Genomic DNA, 24,880 nt, shown 5'->3' with positions numbered 1-24,880 from the left:
CTAATCACTATACCAGCCATGCCACCCTAATTTCATTGAATGTTTTTCTTGAACTGAATTCCCATGATTATTAATGTTGTCAGTGACAGTTGCTGATCAATGCATCCATGCATGTCAACTTCAAGGGATTTTTTCTCCTTCCACATAAAATTTGATAATATAGGGATATCTATCAAAACAACTGCAGATGCTGAAATTCTGAGCAAAAATCAGAAAACACTGGAAACATTCAGCGGATCAAGCAGCATATGTTGACATAAAAAATTATTCATGTGGTGGGGGGGAATGAGGGTGTGTTTCAAGTTGATGCAGACAGTGTTGTAGAAATGGAATCGGCAAACTTAGTGATGAAAAGAAATGGGGTCCAAACTCAACTGAATCCTTTAAGTTAAACAGTAGATTTAACATTATGTAGATATCAGCTTACATCTGCTTTTAATTGAAATGAGCAGAAACAGCCTTCCAGAAGCTGATCTCCAGTTACTCAAAGGATAGACAATAGACAATAGACAATAGGAGCTGGAGTAGGCCATTTGGCCCGTCAGGCCAGCACTGCCATTTTAGATCATGGCTGATCATTACCATCAGTACCCCTTTCCAGCCTTATCCCCATAACCCTTAACTCCATTACCCACAAGAGTCTTATCTAACTCTCTTTTGAACATAGTCAGCGAATCTGCCTCTACCACCCTCTGTGGCAGAGCATTCCACAGATTCACACTTCTCTGGGTAAAAAAATGCTTTCTCATCTCCATCCTAAAGGGCCTACCCTGTATTCTTAAACTATGCCCTCTAGTCCTCGTCTCCCCCATCATTGGGAACAAGTAATCAGACTTCACCTTGTCTATCCCCCTGATGATTTTATATACCTCAATCATGTCCCCCCTCATCCTTCTAAACTCCAATGGATACAAGTCCAGTTTTTCTAGCCTTGCTGCATATGACAACCCTGCCATCCCTGGAACTAACCTTGTAAATCTGCGCTGTACACCCTCCATAGCTAGTATGTCCTTCCTCAAGTTTGGAGACCAGAACTGGACGCAATACTCCAGGTGGGGTCTCACCAGGGCCCTGTATAACTGCAGAAGGGCGTCTCTGTTCCTATACTCCAATCCCCTCTTTATGAAAGCCAACATTCCATTTGCCTTCTTCACAGCTTTCTGAACCTGCATGTTAGCCTTCAGTGACCGGTGAACAAGTACACCCAGATCCATTTGCTCCTCCCCACTCCCTAGCTTGTCTCCATTTAAATAATACTCAGCTTTCCTATTACTTCCCCCAAAATAAATAACCTCACATTTGTTCACATTGAAATTCATCTTCCATTTAGCCGCCCACTCCTCCAGCCTGTCCAAGTCCCTCTGCATTTTCCTTACATCCTCCTCACACCCCATACCGCCACCCAGTTTAGTGTCATCTGCAAATTTGCTCATGTTATTCACAAACCCCTCATCCAAATCATCAACATAAACTACAAACAACTGAGGACCCAACACCGATCCCTGAGGCACTCCACTCGTCACATCCTGCCATTCTGAAAAAGACCCATTCACTCCAACCCTTTGTTTCCTATCTCTTAACCAATTTCCTATCCAGGTCAGCACCTTACCTCCAATACCATGCTCCCTGATCTTGCCCACTAGACTCCCGTGCGGTACCTTATCAAAGGCCTTCTGGAAGTCCAAATACACCACATCCACTGGCTCTCCCGAGTCCACCCTCTTTGTCACATCCTCAAAAAAGGATGGTGTGGACATAAGGACTATGCCACATACAAGGAGGTGAAATGCAAATGGTACCAAGCCAGATTGTTAATTTTCCTGTTCAAATTCATACAGGGTCTGTTAAAATATAGCCACTGATTTTTTTTTATTGCCTTGTTAAATTTGGTGATTGCACCTGTTATTAGTTAGGGATAATAAAGAGAGTTGTGGTAGCTGCTGGCTTTGTTATGCGGGCTGATATTATCCTTATTCAGATCAAAAAACTAACTTCTGAAGCAACTCAGTGAGTCAGGTAGCATCTGTGAAGGCAGAGGGATTGCTCAAACTTCGTCTTGAGACCCTAGAGCAGGATTGATGCAGGGCTCAATCTGGAAATGACACCAAAAGACATTTAAAAAATGAACTAACGTATTAGCAATTAAGGAAGACAATTACACAACTGGTTTCTTTTGGATAAACACAGGTCACTGCAGCACTGTAACATTGCGACCTCACTGCTGGCGCTGCAATGCAGCTTCAGTGCTGTCTTCAAACCTCACTTAGCTGGAGATGCATGTTGTTCTGATGACCCATGTAAGGTTAAGTAGTAATAGAATCAAAGGGGAGTTCATGGGCTCATGAAGGAGAATAACATACATTTCTAGTGAATTAAGAGGGATATCAGACAGAGAGGATTGCGAGGAACCAACATTGACCTGACACGCTGAATAGCCTCCTCTCACTTCGTAAGTTAATAATGGCAAACTTTGTAATCTTCAGATGGGAATAATTTACTTGATGCAACCCAAAAGTAAGCAGTACGGTTAGCGTAGTGGTTAGCGTGGAGCTAGTACAGTGCAAACGACTCAGGTTCGAACCTGGTGCTCTCTGTAAAGATTTTGTACATGCCTCCCACCCTCAAAAATGTAAAATATTGTAGGTTAATTTGCGTGTAATTGGGTGGAGCGTGTTTAAATGGCCGGAATCGGCTTCTACTATGGAATCGGCTTCTATTAAGGAATCGGCTTCTACTATGGAATCGGCTTCTATTATGGAATCGGCTTCTATTATGGAATCGGCTTCTATTATGGAATCGGCTTCTATTATGGAATCGGCTTCTATTACATTGCAAATAAAATATTATCTTCACTTTTCTTATTTGCTGATTCTTCATTATCTTTTCAACATGAGATAATTCTTTCCAAGACAATGTGAAAAAGACAAATATTTTCCATATATAAACAAAAGGAAGCTGAAGATTATTAATAATTCAAAGGATTTTTCTAGAAACTGGCCCTCATTGACATTCATATAATGTAGAATTTTAGATCAGGTATGCAACAGAATTTAGAAACACATCTTTTAAAATTAATGGATCACGATATATTTTAGCATTATGGATTTTTACAAAAGTTGACAATGAATAATTTACCACATAAAACACATATATATCACATTGAGCTGCAGTTATAACTTTGAAATGTGCAGCATAATGTTTTTGAAATGATACAGTGAAAATATACAATCTGTTTTAGAGATTTATGAGTGGAATTTATAAAAGGCATATTGAAGTTTTAATAATAGGATATTAATATACACTGGTTATATAGCCTCGAGCTTGCTTCAGCATTCAATAAGAAATTGGTTCTCCCTCCACTTTAAATCTGCTTTCCTGCCCAGTCCCTGCACCTCTTCATTCCTAGTATTGGTTGATCTCCGAAGAATATATAATACTGTACAACTAAACATTTCCAACTCTCTAGGAACCAATATTCTTAATTACAATCTTCTGAGTTTAAAAAAAACTCCTCATCTGAATTCCAAATTAGGAATGTTTGTCTCCTGCTTTGACTCCTGTTACCTAGCCTATAAATTGGCCACAGAATTTAAGAAGCTTAAATGAGATCCATAAGCAGAAGCTCATTTTAGTCGGTGTCTCCTCATCTCCATCAGAATTTCTGGCACTTACTACAGGATCCCACCACCAGACTCATTTTTTCTTCTCCTCCCCTCTCATCCTTCCACAAGAACTGCTCCCCCATTGATTCCCTTGTGCACTCATCCCTCTCTACTTATTGCCTTCCCCCGGCACTTCTCCTGTGCCAGCAGGAAATGCAACACTTGCGCCCACACCTCCTCCCTCAGGACCCCAAACAGGCCTTTCATGTGAAGCAATACTTCACTGTAAATCCACAGGACTGATTTACTGCATCCGGTGCTTCCCTTGTGCCATTTTCTACATTGGAGAGACTGGTCACAGATTGAGAGATCACTTCGCTGAGCACCTCCTCTCCATCCACAACAATAGCGACATCCCAGTAGCCAATCGTTTCAATTCTGAGTCATACTCCCAGACTTGAATGTCCGTCTATGGCCTTATGTACTATCCAGCCCTGATCATCCACAGATTGGAGGAACAAGACCTAATTTTCCATCTGAACACTCTCCAGCCAGATGGTATTCACATTGTTCTCTCTGCTTTCTGATAAACTTGTTCGCCTTTTCTTTCCCCTCCTCCTTTCCTGTCTTTCCAGTTCTCTCCACCCTTCCCCCTCACCCACCCAGCCATCCCTCCTCCTCCTCATCGCTGATGTCCCCTCCTTCCCCTCTCCACCTATAATCTCCAGCCTTTGCCACCCCTCCACCCCTACTTTTTTGTTCGGATGCCTGCTGACATTCTCTCGTTCCTGATGAAGGGCTCAAGCCTGAAACATCAGTTCTGTATTTTTACCTTTGCTACAAAAAGGACACTGTTTGACCACCTGAGTTTCTCCAGCATTTTTTTTTACTTCAACCACGGTGTCCTGCATGTTTTCATGATTTACTTTCTCCTCGTAGGATAATTATTTCATCCCCGGAATTAGCCTGATGAATCTGCTTGACTCCAAGATATAGAAACGAACAATTTAAAAGCATGCCATATTTGCTCTCATAGCAGCTCCAAGTGCATAGAAAAAGACTTTCTTCCATTAGTGCTGTGGTTCTCAACCTTTTTCTTCCAAATCACATACCACTTTAAGTATTTTCTATGTCATTGGTGCTCTGTGATTAGTAAGGGATTGTTTAAGGTGGGATGTGAGTGGGAAGGGAAGATTGAGAACCACTGCTCTAGACCCAATTGTTACCAAAATATTTTGCTTGAGGAAAATTGTCATTGGCCCATTTCCTTTGGAGTTATGAAACCGTGCACATAACAAGTCAATTAGGCACGATTAAAACGGTGGTTTTCAAATTTATTTCTCTCCACCCACATCCCACCTTAAGCAATCCCTTACTGATCACAAAGCACCTATAGGAATATAGAAACATAGAAGATAGGAACAGGAGTAGGTCATTCGACCCTTCGAGCCTGCTCCGCCATTCAACGAGATCATGGCTGATCTTAAAGTTCAGTACCTATGGCATAGAGAATATTTAAAGTGGTATGTGAGTTGGAAGAAAAAGGTTGGGAACCATTGCATCAGTGTGACAATCCCTAACTTTGAAGGCCACACTACCAATTGTCTTTCTAATTAATTGCTGAATCCAGATGTACTTTCTGCATTTCATGAACCAGCACTCAAAGACATCTACATGCTTTTGTTTACTAATTTGAAGAATTAATATTTAGGTTATGGAATATATATTTATTGGTAACCCAAAATATTCAACAAGTAAACTAGTCCAAGCTGGTTTAAAGTTTGTGTTAAAACAAAGGAAATAAAGATGACAAATATAGCAGCAAGTTATTAGAATTCAAAATTAGAGGACCAAGGTATTGATAAAGATAGGAAAAATGGAATCTGCAAGTAGATTATTAAATTAAATAAAAATTAGATTCAGATCTCAGATTTATTGACAGGTACATACATGACCTCACATACAACCCTGAGATTCTTTTTACCTGCAGGCCAGGCAGAATTACCACTTATTGGTAGTGCAAACAAAACTGTCCACAAAATACACATGTAAACAAATAAAGAAATCTAAACAAACTGTGCAATCCAGAGAGAAAAAAATAAAGTGCATAAGTAAGATTCCTTAAATGAGTCCCTGATTGAGTTTGTTGTTGAGGAGTCTGATGGTGATGGGTAGCAACTGTTCCTGAATCGGCTGGTGCGAGTCTAGTGGCACCGATGCCTCTTTCCCGATGGCAGCTGTGAGAACAGAGCGTGTGCTGGGTGGTGAGGATCCTTGATGATTACTGCTGCTGTGTTCCCAATAGATGTTTTCTGTAGTGGGGAGGGTTTTGCCCATGATATCCTGAGCCGTATCCACTACCTTTTGGAGAGCTTTATGCTCAGAACTTTCAAATTTGTACAAAGAGGAAAAGGTTAACTTGTTAATGAGGATTCGTTGGAGTCTGAGACAGGAGAAAAGATGCTGGAGAATTAGGGAATATTAGATGAAGTAAATAAAAAGACAAAACCACCTGGAAATCAAAGATAACTACAAGAAATTATCAATGATTGAGGTTAATCGAAATTAAAGATATTAAATCCTCAGGACTTTATAAAGTGCATCGTTAGATTTTAGAAGAAGATGGCTATGGAGATAGTGAACACACTGTTTATTATCATCCTAACCTTTTTTGAAAATTTTATTTGTGATTTTACAGAGTCAAACTTTAGGGGCAGAATTCTAATGTAGTTGGTGACTTCATTAATAGATGGCAAACAGAGGAAGAATAACTGGGACCTTTTTGTGTTTCGAGACTGCATTTAATGGAGTGTTATTGGGATCACTACTGAGGCCCAGCTATTCAAAATATACATCACTCACTTGGATGATGGGATCAGAGAGGATTCTGAGAACATTTTATAAGTGGTATTATAGGCTGGTTGTATGAATGGGGAAGCTGAAATATAATGTGGAAATGATTCAGTTCACACAAAGAGAAAGAATACTTCTAAATTCTGAGTATCTGCAAGGTATTTAGAAAGATGGGGATGTCCCCGTACATGAATCACTGGAAGTTAATTTGCAGGTTCAGACAGTTAAAAGACTAGATTATGTGTTCTGAGAGTAGAGCTGCCATTCTCCAATTATATAGAGCTGTCATGAGACTCCATCTTGAATATTGAGCACAGATCTGGTCTTCCTACTTAAGGATAAATTTGCAATAGAGGGGTTTAAAGGTGGCTCACCAGATTAATTCCTGGGATAGCAGCTTTGTTGTGAGAGGAAAGGTTAAGCAGACAAGGTTTATACTGCCTGAAGTTTGCAAGAGTAATTGGTGAAGAATGAAAGATGATCACCTTGTAAATTAGGAAGTTACAGAGTTTAATGTAAGAGATGAAAGGTTTCCATTTCCTTTGGCTGTCATATCCAGACCCAGGACTTGGAGGCTCAAAATGAGAGGTTGGCCGTTCAGGACAGTGAAGAAATTTCTTCATTTAAAAGCCAATAAATCTATGATAACCAAGAGCACTGTAGCATATCAGTGGCTGAGGATTTTCACAGTTTGGATCAATAGATTTTTAAATCTTCAGGAAATCAAGGATATGGCTTTAGTTCAGGGAAATGATTGGGGTAAAAGATTAACCATCTGTTGAATGGTGGTGAAGGCACAAGGGGCCACAAGGGGCTTTATCCTGCTTCTATTTATTATGTTCTTATGTTTAATGCAATGCAAATAATCCCATATATTTTTAATCTAAAAAAAATCATCTTGGAAATCCAGAAAAATTGAATACTTTGTACCATAATTCTTGGAAGTAACCCAATTTTCCACAAGAGCTTTTAAACTTTTTTTTGAAATGGGTTTCCAAATTTAGTCCCACTCTCATACTGTAAGTTGCTTTTTGTGGATTCTTGCACAGAAACCTTATGTGGGCTCATTCACAATACATATTGTACCTCTGAGGGATTCCTTCAAATTAATTTCAAAGTTTTTGTGCTGTTCGCATTGTTAAGACATTTCTGCATGATACGTTGATCTTAAATTTCTGTCAGTGGTTGGTCATTTTAAAATTTAATTGGGAAAAGATAAATATTTACCCTTTTGCAACAACAGTGAGAAAGATAAGACACTTGGAGAATCATTGCGTGATATTGAGGGGTTGTCATTGTCAGAAGGGTTTCCCTTATCTTCATGGTAGGCAACATGTTGCCAGTCTTATTGCTTGGGGTTCGCTTTTATGTGTGTTTGAAGTACAATCTATTCTTATGCCCACATCTGGAACTCTCCAATTTCCTCCAGTTTGATTGACCTGATTATATTATCCACAAACATGAGGGAAAAAGCATGCCATTTATCCCCAGATCCTTCAAAACATCTGGAACTCTCCAATGTCCTCCAGTTTGATTGACCTGATTATATTATCCACAAACATGAGGGGAAAAGCATGCCATTTATCCCCACATCCTTCAAAACATCTGGAACTCTCCAATGTCCTCCAGTTTGATTGACCTGATTATATTATCCACAAACATGAGGGGAAAAGCATGCCATTTATCCCCACATCCTTCAAAACATCTGGAACTCTCCAATGTCCTCCAGTTTGATTGACCTGATTATATTATCCACAAACATGAGGGGAAAAGCATGCCATTTATCCCCACATCCTTCAAAACATCTGGAACTCTCCAATGTCCTCCAGTTTGATTGACCTGATTATATTATCCACAAACATGAGGGGAAAAGCATGCCATTTATCCCCACATCCTTCAAAACATCTGGAACTCTCCAATGTCCTCCAGTTTGATTGACCTGATTATATTATCCACAAACATGAGGGGAAAAGCATGCCATTTATCCCCACATCCTTCAAAACATCTGGAACTCTCCAATGTCCTCCAGTTTGATTGACCTGATTATATTATCCACAAACATGAGGGGAAAAGCATGCCATTTTTTTCTTGTATTATTTTTATTTATGTTTTAAGGTGGTTTATATAAATGTTTGCCCTGTAATGCTGCTGCAATACGATGAACATTGTGAGATTCTGATTCTGAAGTACAACTAATATATAATGAACTGCATGTTTATATTGGAAACTTTATGGGCAGCTCACATGTAAAATGTTGAAGATGCCCACCACAAAATAATATCTTGTGGATGAACAGCTCCGCTCATCCAGTGCTAATTCTGTAGCTAAAGTTAAAATCAGTGCATATGTTTCGGCATTTCACAAGTAATGTTAGCATGAAGCCAAAACAGGATCTGAAAAATATTTGTGCTAAAAGCTGTTTTAGAAGGGTTACAAGCCCAGAACACCACAAAACCCTGTAGCAATAGATATTCGCCAAGTCAAATGGTTACTTAACCAAAAGTTGCTTTAATTATCTTTAAACATGAAAACAGAATCACGCTTTAACTTAGCACTATTAACTTAACTAACCCTTCTCATTCTAAGCACACATGCATGTAATGTGGGTATAAGTTCAGAAACGTTCTTTGGTTCACAGTCCAATCTCACTTCTCATTCCTCCAAGTTCACTGGTAACAGGCAATTCTTATACTGTGCACAGAATTTAACATTTATAAAGTTCACCAGGCTTTGGGGCTTGAAAGGTAAAGGGTTACCACTCAAGAAGGTTCTTGTTGGTTTTCAGAGAGAGATTTTTTGTTTCAGGACCTCCACAACTGATTATTTTTTAATCAGCCACTTCAGTGCCTTGCTTTTTTTTACTATATTCAGGCACCTATTAACATCAGCTTTGACAACAGAGATATCTTTCTTAACAGAAGAAACTTCTTCACAAATACTATTCATTTTTTCAGTCATATTCATAAATCCATGACCAATCTGAGTAGACATTTGTGTTGACATGTTACCCATTTGATGAGCTATAGATTCCAAAACTGTAAAACAACATCAAAAGTAGTATCACTAGTTTTACCATGAGGCCTCCCTTCTTTCCCTTGAGCAGCAGTCAGTATTTCTTCTTCTGTTTGTTCAGTTTGAGACAAGGCTTTAAACTGTTGTCCTTTTAATTCAGTTGTTCTGTAACTTTACTTCTGATCTGCCCACCTGCAGAACCAGACCCGGTGCACTCAAAGCACTCAGAGCGTTGCTGACTAACTTCCCCAACGGCGCAAATCTTGTCTAATAATTTGCGTACTCTTGACACACTGCGCAGGCCCGGCAGCATCAAGGCCTACGCATGCGCGTCTTCCGACACACTGCCTCCGGCCTCTGCATCGCCGGGACCCACAGTGGTATCACGCTTTGGGGCCAACACAATCGATTCTGGCACTTCTCCAGTGCACCCGACATCGTGGGCGTGCTGATCTTGATAAAACTTAGCTAAGCTGGTACACATTGTTGTTTGAGTAGCTGACCAAACGATTCCGTGAATTCCATTGGTAAGTAGGCCTCATTTCTTCCGTACTTTTAAATGGAAGTTTCTTCTGCGTTTGTACTTTTGACTTCTTTGTATTGGCAGTCATTGTAGTCTTTTAACATTCAGACAACTTCTGAGCAGACTTTTCAGACATTTTAAGTATTTTAATTCGAGTATTTATCAGTCCAACTGGGGGAAGACAGAATTACACCTCTTCTTCCTTCGCCATCAGGCCACACCCCCCACTTCAGTGACTTGCTGACAAAACTTTCCCCCTCAGGGTTCTCCAGATGATAACCTCTTTCTTTCAGGTCACCATTAAGTACCTTTTTGTTTTTCTTTTTCCAAGTGAAACATTAGACAGCCAGTCCTCTCCTTTTGCATGAACCACAAGGGCTTTGACCAGGCTGAATCCAGCATTCACAACTTGTCTTCCTAATGGGGTTTTCCACAAGCTTGCTAGCTTGTCCTTTTGCAGTTCCAGTTGCTGCTCCTACTGATTGTAAACTGTAGGACTGATCTCTTTCTCTCTCTCTCTCTCTCTCTCTCTCTCTCACACACACACACACACACACACACACACACACACACACACACACACACACACACACACACACACACACACACACACAAGCTCTTTCATCTGTTGTCTTTTGTAAACAACAATCCATTAGTGAAGTCTCTTGGACACTCTCCAAAGCTTTTGCAAAGGCTCTGAGGCCCCGACATGTCTCGGATTAGCAGAGCTCCAGTATTTTAAATAAGTATCTTAAAGTATTTGTATGTGACCTACACTAAAAAAACCTTCCCCAATTTATCTCACAAAAACAGATTTATATTTTGTCTAAGAAGGCACAGAGAGCTGACTCGACATTTATTACAAAGCAATATTGTATGAAAGTTGTGGCAGTAAAACTAAAACTGATCTTTCCTTGTTTGAGGGAATCCAAGTTATAATATTGGTAAGTTTTGGAAATGACTCATTTTATCATCAGAACGAATCAATTCCGATGACCTTTACCCTTGGCTGATTGGAAGCTACTTTCAGATTAACAGTCAGTACAGTCAGTAAATTCCATTGGAACTATTTTATTACCTCCAAGAACCAGTGTTTCCAATTTATTTTAAAATTGATTTTACCTCTGAAAAAAAAGGCGCTGTATTTTAAAGTCTAGCCTTGTACTTTCGTCACAGGTTGGTCTAATCCTATTTCACAGTTTAGCATGGGAATTTGTCCTCCAAAACCTTCGGTTTAAAAAAAAACAACCAAACCTCAAAAGAAAAACTGAAAATTAAAAGGAATAAATTATTGAAAATTTCAAATATTAGTCATTTTACAATGTCAGTGATTCCATTTATTGAAGATTCTCTTTTTAGCTAAACTGTCAAAATTCACATGAATCAAAGATACTACAGTGATTTTTATGTTTGTAATGCAGAAGAATCTATATTTTAACTGCCACTTAATCCTACTGCATTACATTTAGTACAAATTTCATTTTAATAAGCTACGGCTCATTGATTCGAATGGTTTCATATTCTGTGGCTGCATCTCACTTCGCTGTCTGCCTCTGAGATGATGGATTTTGCATCAGAAAAATAACCATAATAGATAGATTAATGAGATTACATCCAAGAGGGAAAATTGGATTCTCTTCTGGGATCACAATACACAAGAATGTTGCCAGCTTGATTCAGTCAAGGTTGGATCTGAAGTTTACTATTCGGAGGCTTGTATCATTCAAGCTGTGGCACTCATTCATTTTTAACACAGTGATGCATAATGCAGCTCAGTCACGCCAACACCAGCTGTGGTGAGCCAACAGCATTGGAGCAATGTGTGCATTTCATTCATAATGGCAAATCTTTCCACAGCTTTGGGAAAATTGGAATCAGCCAAGATTGAGCAGGGATGAGATGTCTCCCCAATTTTCAGATGCTACACCAAACATCTTCAAACCAAATGCAGCTAAGAACAAAACACAAAATTGCTGGAGAAATTCAGCAAGTCACACAGCATCTATAGGAAGTAAAGAGTAACCAATGTTTCGAGCCTAAGCCATCTCTTTGCCCAAGGCACAGCTCCCCAAATCCATTATGAAGAGCCATGTGCTGAGGTTCTTAAAAAGGTGAAACACTGTTACATTTGGAAAATAGTTTATTAGCCTTGCATTTTTTTTGTACAGAGAGACTTCAGCGTGCATGTCTACAGCTCCCTGAGAGTGGCAACTCAAGTAGGTAGAGCAGAGAATAGGCATTTGGTGTGCTTAGCTTTGCAGGTCAAGGTTTTGAGTACAAGAGTTGGGATGTCATGTTGCATATGGGCAAGATGTTGGTTCGATCACACTTAGAGTATAATGGTTGCCACAGAGCAGTGGGAGTGCAGAAGAGATTCACCAGATTCTTGCTTAGAATGGAGGGTTGTATTTATAAGGATAGATTGGATAAGCTGCGTTTATTCTCACTGGGACATAGAAGACTGAGGAGTGACCATAAATATATTTTCTAAAATTATGTGGCACATGGCTATGATAGATGGTCAGAATCTTTCTTCCCTAGAGCAGGGGTGCCTGAATTTAGAGGGCATAGGTTTAAGTGCAAGGGGAGAAATCTAAAGGAGGTCTGAAGGGTAAGGGTAACACAGAGGGTGATGACTACAGGTATTTCAAACCAGCTGAGAGAGGAGGTAATGTACAGAGGAGAATGTGGGGGTATGGGCATAAAGCAGGCAAATAGTATAGTGTAGGTGGGGATTGTGGTACAGCTGCAGATAAACAGCAGACAATACCGCATTCATGGCCTTAGCAGCATGGAGCAGAGGTTGGAAGTCATTATTGAAGTAGCTACAACAGAGCTCATGGCCATTCATAGCAGGTGTATGCTCACAGTTTATCCCCTATCAAATCCTACTTCCCTCTCTATCACTTCTTATGACTTACAGTTGTTTTTAGACACAGCTTCTGTCATATGTGGCCTGAAGCCAAGGCAGAGATGAAAAAGAGCTCAGGGGCTTGATCATGAATGGTGACGTCACACTCAAATCCTGTTCCAGAGGAATCAGAAATTTGACACGACAGCACACAAACGAAATCCAAATGGCATGTATAATGAAAGACTCAGTAATTGGCAGACTTAACTGAAACCACACGTTGAAATATCAAAGAACATGGTGAAATCTAGCTCTTAATCTTGAACAGGCATTTGTTGATAACCTGAAGCCCTTCATCTCCTGTATGGAAATGGTGGACTGCACTGTCCAAATTCTTGTGAATCCAAATACTTGTAACATTGGAAGCACAAGTTCTCATCTTCTTTTGGAGCATACACTCAAGCCACCTAACATCGGAGTGGCTTGAGGAAGACCAGCATGCTCAGGCACCTTCTGTCACGGCTCTGAATAACACTGTGCAAAATGTCTGAGGTTTCCAGGTCACTCCAGCAACCTATCTGCCCACAGACCATTAGGATTATGAGTTCAGGGCAGGGGAGACAGTGTGTTGTGTGGAGTAATAGTTGACCCAGGATCATGAAATCAGCACCTGTGGTCCACAGGCTGTAGTTTTAACAATATGGTTGCTGCTTCGGTTTGGCCAACGAGCTCACTCATGGCAAAATGGCATGTTCCAAAGCAGGGCCATTTAGACCCTCGATTGTTCAGGATTGCAGGCATTTGCAGACTCTTTATATATAAACAAGCTGCTTATCACCCTCTATGTAATGTATTATGTAAAACAAAATATAACAGGCAAAAGCATGCAGAAGGCATGCAACATCATTAGTTGATGTTAGTCTGCTTATTCACTTGATTGGATAGATATATGAATACAGTTTGCAGTATTGATTTAGTGTGGTTTTAGTTTCACAACTTGTAGTCAAGAAGATGCTAAAGAAATCTGCCTCAAGGAAGGGAAGCAGAACCATGGGGGTATTGCATCCTATTTAATGTGATATGTGTGTGTTGTCAACTTGTAGCCTGTGGGTGTTAGAAAGTCTTTTCACAGTCAGGAGTTAAATCTATCACTGTGGAATGCCCAGAATTTAAATACCGTCTCTTATTTCTTATGCAGAGGGTGAGGACCTACCTTCTTGTCCCTCTGCAGTATTTTGCTGTGGCCCATATGCAACGTGCTGGATGGTAAAATGTTCAACAATGTCAACATGGAAACAACATAGTGTCAAGGTGGCAATGCTTCTGCTGCACCCACTATATTGACAGGGGTGTCATTGGTGCAGACCTGGGAGGAGCAGCAGAGATGCATTGTTCAGCACACCTCCACAGGGCCCTACTATCCCGGCTGTCCAGAGATGCATTGTTCAGCTCACCTCCACAGGGCCCTTCTATCCCGGCTGTCCTGAGATGCATTGTTCAGCTCACCTCCACAGGGCCCTACAATCCTGGCTGTCCTGAGATGCATTGTTCAGCTCACCTCCACAGGGCCCTACTATCCCGGCTGTCCTGAGATGCATTGTTCAGCTCACCCCCACAGGGCCCTACTATCCCGGCTGTCCTGAGATGCATTGTTCAGCTCACCTCCACAGGGCCCTACAATCCCGGCTGTCCTGAGATGCATTGTTCAGCTCACCTCCACAGGGCCCTTCTATCCCGGCTGTCCTGAGATGCATTGTTCAGCTCACCTTCACAGGGCCCTACAATCCCGGCTGTCCTGATATGCATTGTTCAGCTCACCTCCACAGGGCCCTACTATCCCGGCTGTCCTGAGATGCATTGTTCAGCTCACCTCCACAGGGCCCTTCTATCCCGGCTGTCCTGAGATGCATTGTTCAGCTCACCTCCACAGGGCCCTACAATCCCGGCTGTCCTGAGATGCATTGTTCAGCTCACCTCCACAGAGCCCTACTATCCCGGCTGTCCTGAGATGCATTGTTCTGCTCACCTCCACAGGGCCCTACTATTCCAACTGTCCTGCCCAATGGTTTAAACTGTTGGAGAAAAGGGCAGTGGCAGTTTTTTTACCTGGAAGACCCATGTAGATCGAAGCCCAAAATGACAGCACCCATGTTTGGCAGCCCAGATCTTGAGGATGTAGTCTTGGGGGTAGCAATGGACTCAGAGCAGGGCACCAGAGTGGGGATACATATTCCTACCGATAAAGAAAAGCCTGGGAAAGGACCTTACAGAGTAGGAAATAACAGCAACATGGGGCTTGGCAGCTCAAGGCCACTCACATCAGGCCTTGGGATGCTGGAGACTAGAACCAGAAATTGTGAGGGTGCTGATGGCAAGTAGGGCTCCTGGAGGGCCTCAGCTGTTGCAGCTTTCTAATTGAATTGGGGATTTGTATACAGTAACTGGGAAGATGATTTCAATCCCTTGAACTCAGATTGGCTGCGAGGGTGGAAGAGAGGGTGTGTTCATATAGAGGTTACGTGAGCAAAAGATAAGAGTACTGGTGGAGGTAGCAGGATCAGACATTTTCGGCAGAATCACAGACGGCAGTAAGGAAGCTTACAGAAAGGAGATAGATCACCTAGTTGAGTGGTCACAAGAACAACCTTGCACTCAACCCTATCAAAACCAAGGAGATGATTGTGGACTTCAGGAGAACACGAATCAGTCTTCATCAAGGGGTCAGCAGAAGAGAGTCACGAACTTCAAATTCTTGGGCATCAACATCTACTAATTTAGCTCCTCTGCCATCTCCTTATTTCTCCAGTGACGTTTTCTAGTCATTCTATATCTTCTCTCACCTTTTATTCTTTATATACTTGAAGAAGCTTTTTGCATCCACTTTGATAATATTTGCTAGCCTACTTTCATACTTCTTCTTTTCCCGCTATGTTTTTTAGTCACTTACTGTGTTGTTAAATGCTTCCAAACCCTTTACCTTCCCATTAATTTTGCTCCCTTGCATTCCCTCTCTTTTGCTTTCATGCTGGCATTGACTTCCCTAGTCAGTTACAGCTGTGACATTTATCCATCCAAATACTTCTTTTTTGGACTGTATTTATCCTTGCAGAAACTCCATCCATTGCAGCTCTGCCGTCTTCCCTACTAGTTCCCCCTTCCAATCTGCTTTGGCCAGTTCCTCTCTCATGCTACCATAATTCCCCTTGCTCCGCTGAAATATTGACACATCTGACTTTAGTCTCTCATTGTTAAATCTCAAATTGAACTCAATCATATTGTGATCACTGCCCCCTAATGGCTCCTTTGCCTTAAACTCTCTGATCACCTCTGGGGTTCCCTGCACTGCCTGCCTGTCCCCTTACCCAGCTATCCTCCTCCTGCCTCCTAGGTGTGATTGCATCCCTGTAACTCCTGTCAATCACTCTCAAATGATCCAGATGATCCAGAGTTCATCCAGCTCCAATTCCAATTCCCTAACACAGTCTGTAAGGAGATGCAGGGGGATGCACTTCTCAGAGATGAAATCATCACGGATAATGTTGGCTTCCTTCACTATTCACATTCTGCAAGAGGACCATGTTCCTGCCCTAGACCATGTTCCTGCCCTGACTGCCATTCCCACTGCCAATTAAAGAGCAAATTTTAATATTTTTATTTTTTTTATATTTAATTTTTTTAAATTTAGTCATACCACATAGTAACAGGCCATTTCAACCCACAAGTCTGTGCCACCCAATTACTCCAAATTAACCTACATCCCCAGTACTTTTCAAATGATGGGAGGACACCAGAGCCCTGGGGAAAACTGACACAAATACAGGGAGAGCATAGAAACTACTTACAGACAGCTTGGGATTCGATCCCATGTCCCAATTGCTGATGTTGTAACAGAGTTGCACTAAACTGTTACGCCACCTGCATCCACCAAAGTTTTAGAAAAATTGTTCTTATCTTGCCTCAACTCCTGCACCTTCTCCTTAGCTTCTACTCTCTGAAGCCTTGTGAACCAAAGCCTCAAACACCCACTCTTACACTGTGCCACTCACATAATGGCAGCTCTATCCTGGCTACTCCACTTTAGCTTCCCCTCTTTTTATTGCCTACAGCTAATAGGCCAATGGAAGGAATGAAAAGAGCACCTACCTCTCACACTGCTTTTTAAAGGCTTCTCCGTTCCTGTAACAGCCCACTCTCGCAGTTTCTCCTTGTTAAATCTCAAATTGAATTCAGTCATATTGTAATCATTGCCCCTTCATGGCTCCTTTACCCTAAGGTCTCTAATCACTTCTGGTGCATTACACAACATGCAGTCCAGTACAACCATCCCCTCGTGGGCTCATCAGCAAGCTGCTCTAAAAAGACATCTCGTAGGCATTTTACAAATACTCTCTTATGATATTGAGTCCCAACTTGATTTTCCCAATCATCTTGCATGTAAAATCCCCCATGACTACACGAACATTGCTCTTCTGATAAGCCTTTTCTTTTTCCTGTTGTAATTTGTTGTACATCCTGGCTACTGCTTGGAGGACTGTATATAACTGTCAACAGTGTCCTTTTATCCGTTCTATTTCTTAACTCAATGATCCTATATTTTCTGATCCTGTAACTTTTTTTCCAATATTTTTATTTAAATTGAAATTGAAGTTCCACATTAAAAAATAGAGTACATAAGAATGCATACTAAAAGTTTTTAAAAATACATTGGATCATACCAATTCATTCAGGATACCCAACATTCTCAATTAAACAAATGATATTACCGTAATATTTTATTATAAAAAGATCTAAACCCACTACCGAAAATGAAGCTGTTTGGCAAGGAGAGGAAAGAGAATTCCTTATCAAAGTGATAAATTACCTTATTAGTCAACACTTCTGCATTCACATTAAATCAGAGATTCTGAAAATAATTAATGCAAGGTTCCCACAGTGTTTGAAAATTAAATTCAAATTGGAAATAGAGCATCTAATCTTCTCTAAATTTAAACATGACATGATGTCACGTGACCACTAAGCATGAGAAGGTGGAGCAACGTCCTTCCATCAGAGCCACGCTGCCCGCCTAGCCATGAGAAGTAAAAGCTAATACCCACAAATCAGATGCCATTAGAGTTATGCCACTCTCTCCAACAATATCAGACAAGGCAGTTAAAAGATTAGGCTTAAAATTAATTTTTAAAAGTACATTAAAAAGTTTGAAATACTTCATTTCAGTATTTCTCAAAGCTCTGGCGTGTCCAAAACATATGAATTAATGAAACATCTCCATTATTGCATCTATCGCAACATTAAAATCCACATTAAAAAAAAATGAGATGATTTGACTTTGGACATGTGAGCTCTATGAACTACTTTAAATTGTAGGAGGGAGTGATGATCACATAAAGATAAGGTATTCACCAGTATGAAAATTTCATTCCAAGTTTCTTCAGAGATTAAAAGATGTAGGTCCTGTTCCCAGGCATTTTTAATTTTATCTAAAGGAGTCTCTCTTATTTGCAACAACATGCCATAAATGTTAGATATTGAACCATTATAAAGAGGTTGTAAATTAAAAATAACATTTATTAAATTCTTATCAGTGCACATGAAATGTATGTAATTGAGATTGCAAAAAATCTCTAATCTGTGAAATAAAACTGAGTATTTTATAATCTATATTTAACTGACAGTCATTCAAAAGAAACAAGACTTCCTTCGATAAATAAATCTTTAAAGCATTTAAAGATGAATCTATACCATTCTTTAAAAGCTGTATCAATCATGGAAGATTTAAAGAAATAATTAGAAAAAATAAGCTTAGAAAGAGAAAATCTCAATAAGACAAAATGTTTTCTAAATTGTATCCAGGTCCTCAAAATATGTTTAACCACCAGGTTATCAGTTAATTTACTTAAAGATATAGGAAATGGAGATTTGAGAAGGGAAATAATAGAAAATATAACCAAAATATAAAGTTATGTGTATTCACTGCCCAATAATAGAACCTAAAGTTTGGTAAGGCTAAACTTCCATTCTTTTTAAGTTTTTGTAAATGGACGTGTTCAGGGAGAGGATGTTTATTCTTCCATATATAAGAAGATAAGATTGAGTCAAGAGAATCGAAAACAAGACAGGAATAAAAACATGAAAAGCCTGAAAAAGATACAGAACAAGTCTGATTATCCAAAATGGTCGGGACTGGGGCCTATTTCAGATAAACGTTTTTTTGAATAACTCGTCATTTTTTTAAAACAGCCCAGTAGCAACAGCAAATCACTTGTAACAGTGTTTAAACAACAACAAACAACAAGGGAAGGCTTTTTAAGCATTAAAATAATGTTTAATTCTCACCAAAAAAAAATGCTGACCACCATCAATTACTGACACCTTCCCATTGAGGCCCCGCTCATGCCGTGAGCCCGAGGGTCCCACGCCTGCCTGGGAGCTTGAGGTCCCCGCTGCTGCTGGGAGCCCGAGGTCCCCAATCAGTTCAGCTCCAAAAAAGTTTTGGATAAATGAGGTTTTCTGATTTGTTTCAGATATCCTCATTTACCTGAATTTTTAAAAAAATTCAGATTACAGGATTTCGGAGAATCCGATTTTGGATCATCGGAGCTGTACTGTATATAAATAGGGTATATAATCTCTTTATAATGATTTAATGTTATTCCTTATAAACAGAGCCACACCACCCCCTTTACCACTATATCTACCTGCCCATCCTTTTGATACACTGTGTATCCTCAGACAGTGTATCCCCTCTCGTCGGTGTGTTCCTTCTCCTTGTTGTGCGCATTGCACACTTCTGTTTGGCTCAGTGAACCATTTTTGGAGTACTGCGGTCAGGAGGTTGCAACCCTGCAGGGTCTCCCCTAACCTTGGGGAGTGGGCTCCTCTGCCCATGGCGGCTCCCTGCCTCTTCATGCAGGTAAGGCCTTCTCCGTTCTCTTCTGGCGTCTTTCCTTCTCCTTTTATTCTTGTTGTTTTTGGTTTTTCCTTCTTAGGTGCCATTTTCTTTCTTTTCTCCACACCTGTATCTTTTATTTGTTGTGTTTTGTGTTTCTTGAGCTTTGGGTTTTCTTCACTTTATTTCTTCTTTTCTGGAGAGGGCTGGTATTCTCCTACTGGCCACTATTCCATCACCTGACTCTTCTTAAATGTACTTTTTTGATATCTTTCATATTCAAAATTTGTTAATGGCATTATCTCACTTTTATTAATATTTATTTTATAGCCTGATATTCTTCCATATGTTTCTAGTGTTACATGTAATTTTTCCAAAGATTTAGCCAGTCTCATAGGTACATCATTGGCGAATAGATTGATTTTATATTCTTCTTGCCCAACTTTGAAGCTCTTTTTATCTGGATCTCCTCTTATTATCTCTGCCAGTGGTTTAATCACATTGAGTACCCAAAGACATCCATCCTTTAGCCACAACTCCATGATGGCCACAACATCATACCTACCAATCTGTTGTTATACTACAAGGTCCTCCACTTTATTTCTTATGCTGCATGCATTTAAATATAAAACCTTCAGCTCTGTATCTCTAATATATTTTGACTGTGTCCTGTTGCATTGCAACTGATCCCACTGGCTGCAATTTTGCTGTCTGCCTGTCTTTCCACACAAACTCCCTATCAGCTGTCTCTAAATATGCTCCAATCACCCCTTCCTCTGCCTCTTCACTTTGGCTCCCACCCCCTTGCGAATCTAGTTTGAACCACTTCCCCCACCACCACCAACCCCATCAGCAATAGCTAACCTCCCTGCCCGGATACTGTTTCCCTTCAAGAGCAATCCATCCCATTTGTACTTGTCATCCCCTCCCAGGAAAGTTTCAATGATCCAAAAATTTGAACCCTTCCCCCTGAACCATCTCCTCAGCCATACATTTGTCTGCATTACCTTCCTGTTCTGGCCTTCCCTAGCTCGTGGCATCAGGAGTAATCCAGAGGCCACCTTGGAGCTCCTGCTGTTCAGCATCTTTCCTAACTTCCAAAACTTGCTTTGCAGGGCCTCTACCCAACTCCAGCCTATGTCATGGGTACCAATATGTACCATGACCTCTGGCTGCTCACCAACACCTTCAAGAATATTCTGCATCTGCTCAGAGACATCATGGACCCAAGCACCTGGGAGGCAATACGTTATCCTGGAGACTCTTTTTTAGCTGCAGGATACCCTATACATTCCCATGACTATTGAGTTATTTCTGCCTGTCTTCACCCTTCCCTTCTGAAGCTCAGAGCTGACCATGGTGCGACTGGTCTGGCTCCAGCCTTGCACAGATAGGTCATCCCCCTCAGCGGCATCCAAAGGGGTATACTTGTCGCTGAGGGGAAGTCCACAGGGTGAGCCGGGATTACCTCTCTTTGAGTTCACCTATCCACTCTGAATCCTGCACTCTGGGTGTAACCACCTGATCAAAATTCTTAACGAGCACATGCTCAATCTCCCGGATGATGCTCAGTACATCCAACTCCAGCGCACTTCCTGCAGCAGGTCATCAGGTAAATTGGCACATCTTACAGGAGGAGCATTCCGACACCGTACCAAATCACCTATACCGAAAGGAAACCCTTAGCCTTCTTACCTGCTTCTTTGTTCTCAGCCTCTTCAGCCAAACCTTTAACTCTCCACCCTAATCCAGCCCTCTCACATGATAGCTGCTCCACTTCTACCCTCACCTACTTAAACTGTCCTGCTTTTGCTCACTCTCGCATCCACTCCCATTCGTTGGAAGTACATTCCATCTGCTGACAATAACAGAATGTCTTTTAATGTCAATAGACTTACAGTGAAATGGTTTCCTGTGTATATGCATTTTAAAATATTGTTAAGTGAACAGTTCAAAATAAAACATGATAAATAGTTTAATTTACACACACAGCAACATTAACAGGCCCTTTTGGCCCACGAGCCGTGCCACCCAATAACACCAATTGACTTACAATCCCGATACGTTTTGAACATTTCATTGTTAGATTTTATTTTGATACAAGGAATACATTTCACAAAATGCTGTTTAGTGTAAACTAATTGATTAGTTTTCACTATTTGTTGAAAATTGCAGTCATGGCAGAAATGAGTTTGGGGTTAGTTATTTTCCTATTATTTGTTGCACCTTAATTTCAATTGAGTTACATATTCAAGCCCACCACTTTTTGTGGCTAATAATTTGTTGAGGCAAGTGGTTTTTGTTTATTTATATATATCTATCTATCTCTCTGTCACCATCTATCACTGTGGAGAGAGACTTGATTAATTATTACTTTGGAATATCTGCAGCCTTGCTGATAAACTGTGCGTATGAAGTGCAAAAGATATATTCATGATAGGAATCGCTGCAGACAGAGTAAAATCTATCTTTTATTTAACAGCTATTTATTTTAATTCATTGACATTACTTCACTGAGAGATTTGTCACCGGTACTACTCTGTATTAACCCATTTGTGAAATAGACGTATGCCAGTGGTTGCCAGTGGGTGAATGAATTTGAACACTGATCCCTTTGCTGGCCTGCTAAATAAAGCATGAAAATTACTGTTGTCCCAGTAAAAGGAAAATTATTGATTATTGTCCACTATCTAATGGCTTGATTTTGTGTGCACCATTAACACACAATCCTTTGCAGATTTGTATGTGCTATTTTCCCTTTCCAATTCCTTCTACTTCTTTCAATAACACTGCTGAATAGAACATTTTTCTCTTGCACCTAATGACTTGTCAAGCACTCTTCCAGTATACAAATCTGAAGTACCAGGTTGGAGACAGCTTAGACGGCCTTCTTCACTATCAAACACTTTATTTTAGGAATCAGTATATTTCATCTGCTGACTTGATAATAGAAAGTGTTTTAATGTCAATAGACTGAAATAATGCTTTCATTGTTGTATTTTGAACAACAAAACATAAAGTTCTTTCCATCTGATACTTGCTGATCGTGGCAATAACCATGTTCCAAATTCATCTCCATTGTGCCGAAATTGATGAGTATGATGTTGTCCACTTACAATTACTTTCTTAAATATTATTTGACTGCAAATTAAAATTACTCTAAAGAAAACTATACATCCAAAACAGATGCTTTCAAGAATATTTTAAAATTCAGAAAAATTAATGAGGTCCAAAATTGCCTTTGCCAATCATATCAGTTGCATTTCTTCTTCTTCTTTCTTTGGCTTGGCTTCGCGGACGAAGATTTATGGAGGGGGTAAATGTCCACGTCAGCTGCAGGCTCGTTTGTGGCTGACAAGTCCGATGCGGGACAGGCAGACACGGTTGCAGCGGTTGCAGGGGAAAATTGGTTGGTTGGGGTTGGGTGTTGGGTTTTTCCTCCTTTGCCTTTTGTCAGTGAGGTGGGCTCTGCGGTCTTCTTCAAAGGAAGTTGCTGCCTGCCAAACTGTGAGGCGCCAAGATGCACGGTTTGAGGCGATATCAGCCCACTGGCGGTGGTCAATGTGGCAGGCACCAAGAGATTGCATTTCATTGCAAAATTAAATGTCAGAAATTCAGAGAATGATTCTATTATAGATCATTTTAAATGTACTCTAAAAAAAATCCCATTCCAGTGGAATAGTGACTCCCTAACATAATACCAAAAGTCACGACAAGAAACACAACTGACAAGGAGCCTTCCTCATGGCCCATGAATGGTATAAAATATGATCTCGGTCTTGGTGTTCAAGTTTGAATTAAGTTATCCATGGTGATTCCTAAAACATTCCAAACTCAAGTTACCAAAAGAAATATCTATTCATGATCACTGCCTGGCAACATCTGCTCAAAATGCAGCATGAGTAAATTCAGCTTTGATACCCCCAGGACCATCAAGATGCCTGTGAATAATCAAGGTCAAAATGTCCTGAAGAGAGGACATTCAATATAACATTCAATGGCAAATCAAAACATCAATCAGATTGAAATGATTTTGGGCATCCTCGAATAGAAAATGACTGATTTGACTTAAACCTTGTGAAATTTTACAATTATTATAATAACTTAATTGATATTCCAGTGTAATTGTGCTTTAATTTTTAAAATCAACCCTATGTTCTAGAGCGCTGTGTCTAGTTCTGGGCTTCACACTTCAGTAAAAATGTGAAGGCTTTTGGGAATCGAGGGGAAGAGATTTATCAATTTCATGATTCTGGGGTTGAGTGGCATTAACAATATGATAGGCTAAACTCGAGTCATGATATAAACACAAACGTCTGCGGACACCGTGGTTGAAGTAAAAACACAATCTCAGAGAAGCAGGTCAAACAGTGAACTCAATATAGCAAAAATAAAAATACATAACCAATGGTTTCTGACATTTTTCCATACACTATTTGATCTGCTGAGTCTCTCCAGCATTGAGTTTTTACTCTAGTCTTGATAAAGAGTCCAGACCCAAAAGATTGACTGACCCCTTCTACCCATGGATGCTATCTGACCTGCTGAGTCCCTCTAGCAATTCCTTGTCTGCTTAAGATTCCAGTATCTGCAGCTTTTATATTTCTGAGTTTGAATTATCTTCTAAATTTAAAAAAATTAAAGAAGTTGCTGTTTTGGCTTTGCGTTGCTCTTTTACTGGATGAATCTCAATTTTATTTCCAGCTAAAAGACATCGCCATACATAACCAGTAGGTCATTCAGAATTCTACTCCTGTTCTGGGTAAAAGACAGTTCAAATTAAATTGATGATGTGCAACAACCAATAACCTTTTCCTTTCTAAATTGGCAGTTCTGCAGAAAAATGCCAAAGTGAAATTTCCAGCCTAACTGGTTGGCTTAAGACATCTTGTGAGATGACAAGTATATTTTTTATAGAAGTAAACATTGCAACAATTCTGAAAGGCTGCTAAGCTTTTTTCACAATTTCTCATCTTGAAGCGATGGTAACAGCATTTCTACAGCAGACTTCAAAATTTGAGATCAATCAGGTGTAAATGGAAATTTTACTTTGCTCAGTGGATTTATTTCTCTATTTATATGTTTCAACGACTGGTGAGAACAGTAAGACATTTTTCAGATCAATCATCAGAATTAACCTTTGGAGCCCA

The 24,880-nt window shown here is 40.2% G+C and overlaps 1 protein-coding gene across 10 annotated transcripts in view; it reads left to right on the top strand.

Annotated features, from left to right (window-relative positions):
• Window positions 1–24,880, top strand: part of LOC138759590 (alpha-1,6-mannosylglycoprotein 6-beta-N-acetylglucosaminyltransferase B) — a 619,678-nt gene that overhangs the window by 483,117 nt on the left and 111,681 nt on the right. The gene's annotated exons all lie outside the window — the stretch shown is intronic.

This window comes from Narcine bancroftii, chromosome 3 (genome assembly GCF_036971445.1).
Source record: "Narcine bancroftii isolate sNarBan1 chromosome 3, sNarBan1.hap1, whole genome shotgun sequence".
NCBI lineage: Eukaryota > Metazoa > Chordata > Chondrichthyes > Torpediniformes > Narcinidae > Narcine > Narcine bancroftii.
Note: the sequence above shows the minus strand (reverse complement) of the source record. Positions and strands in the feature narration are given on the sequence as shown.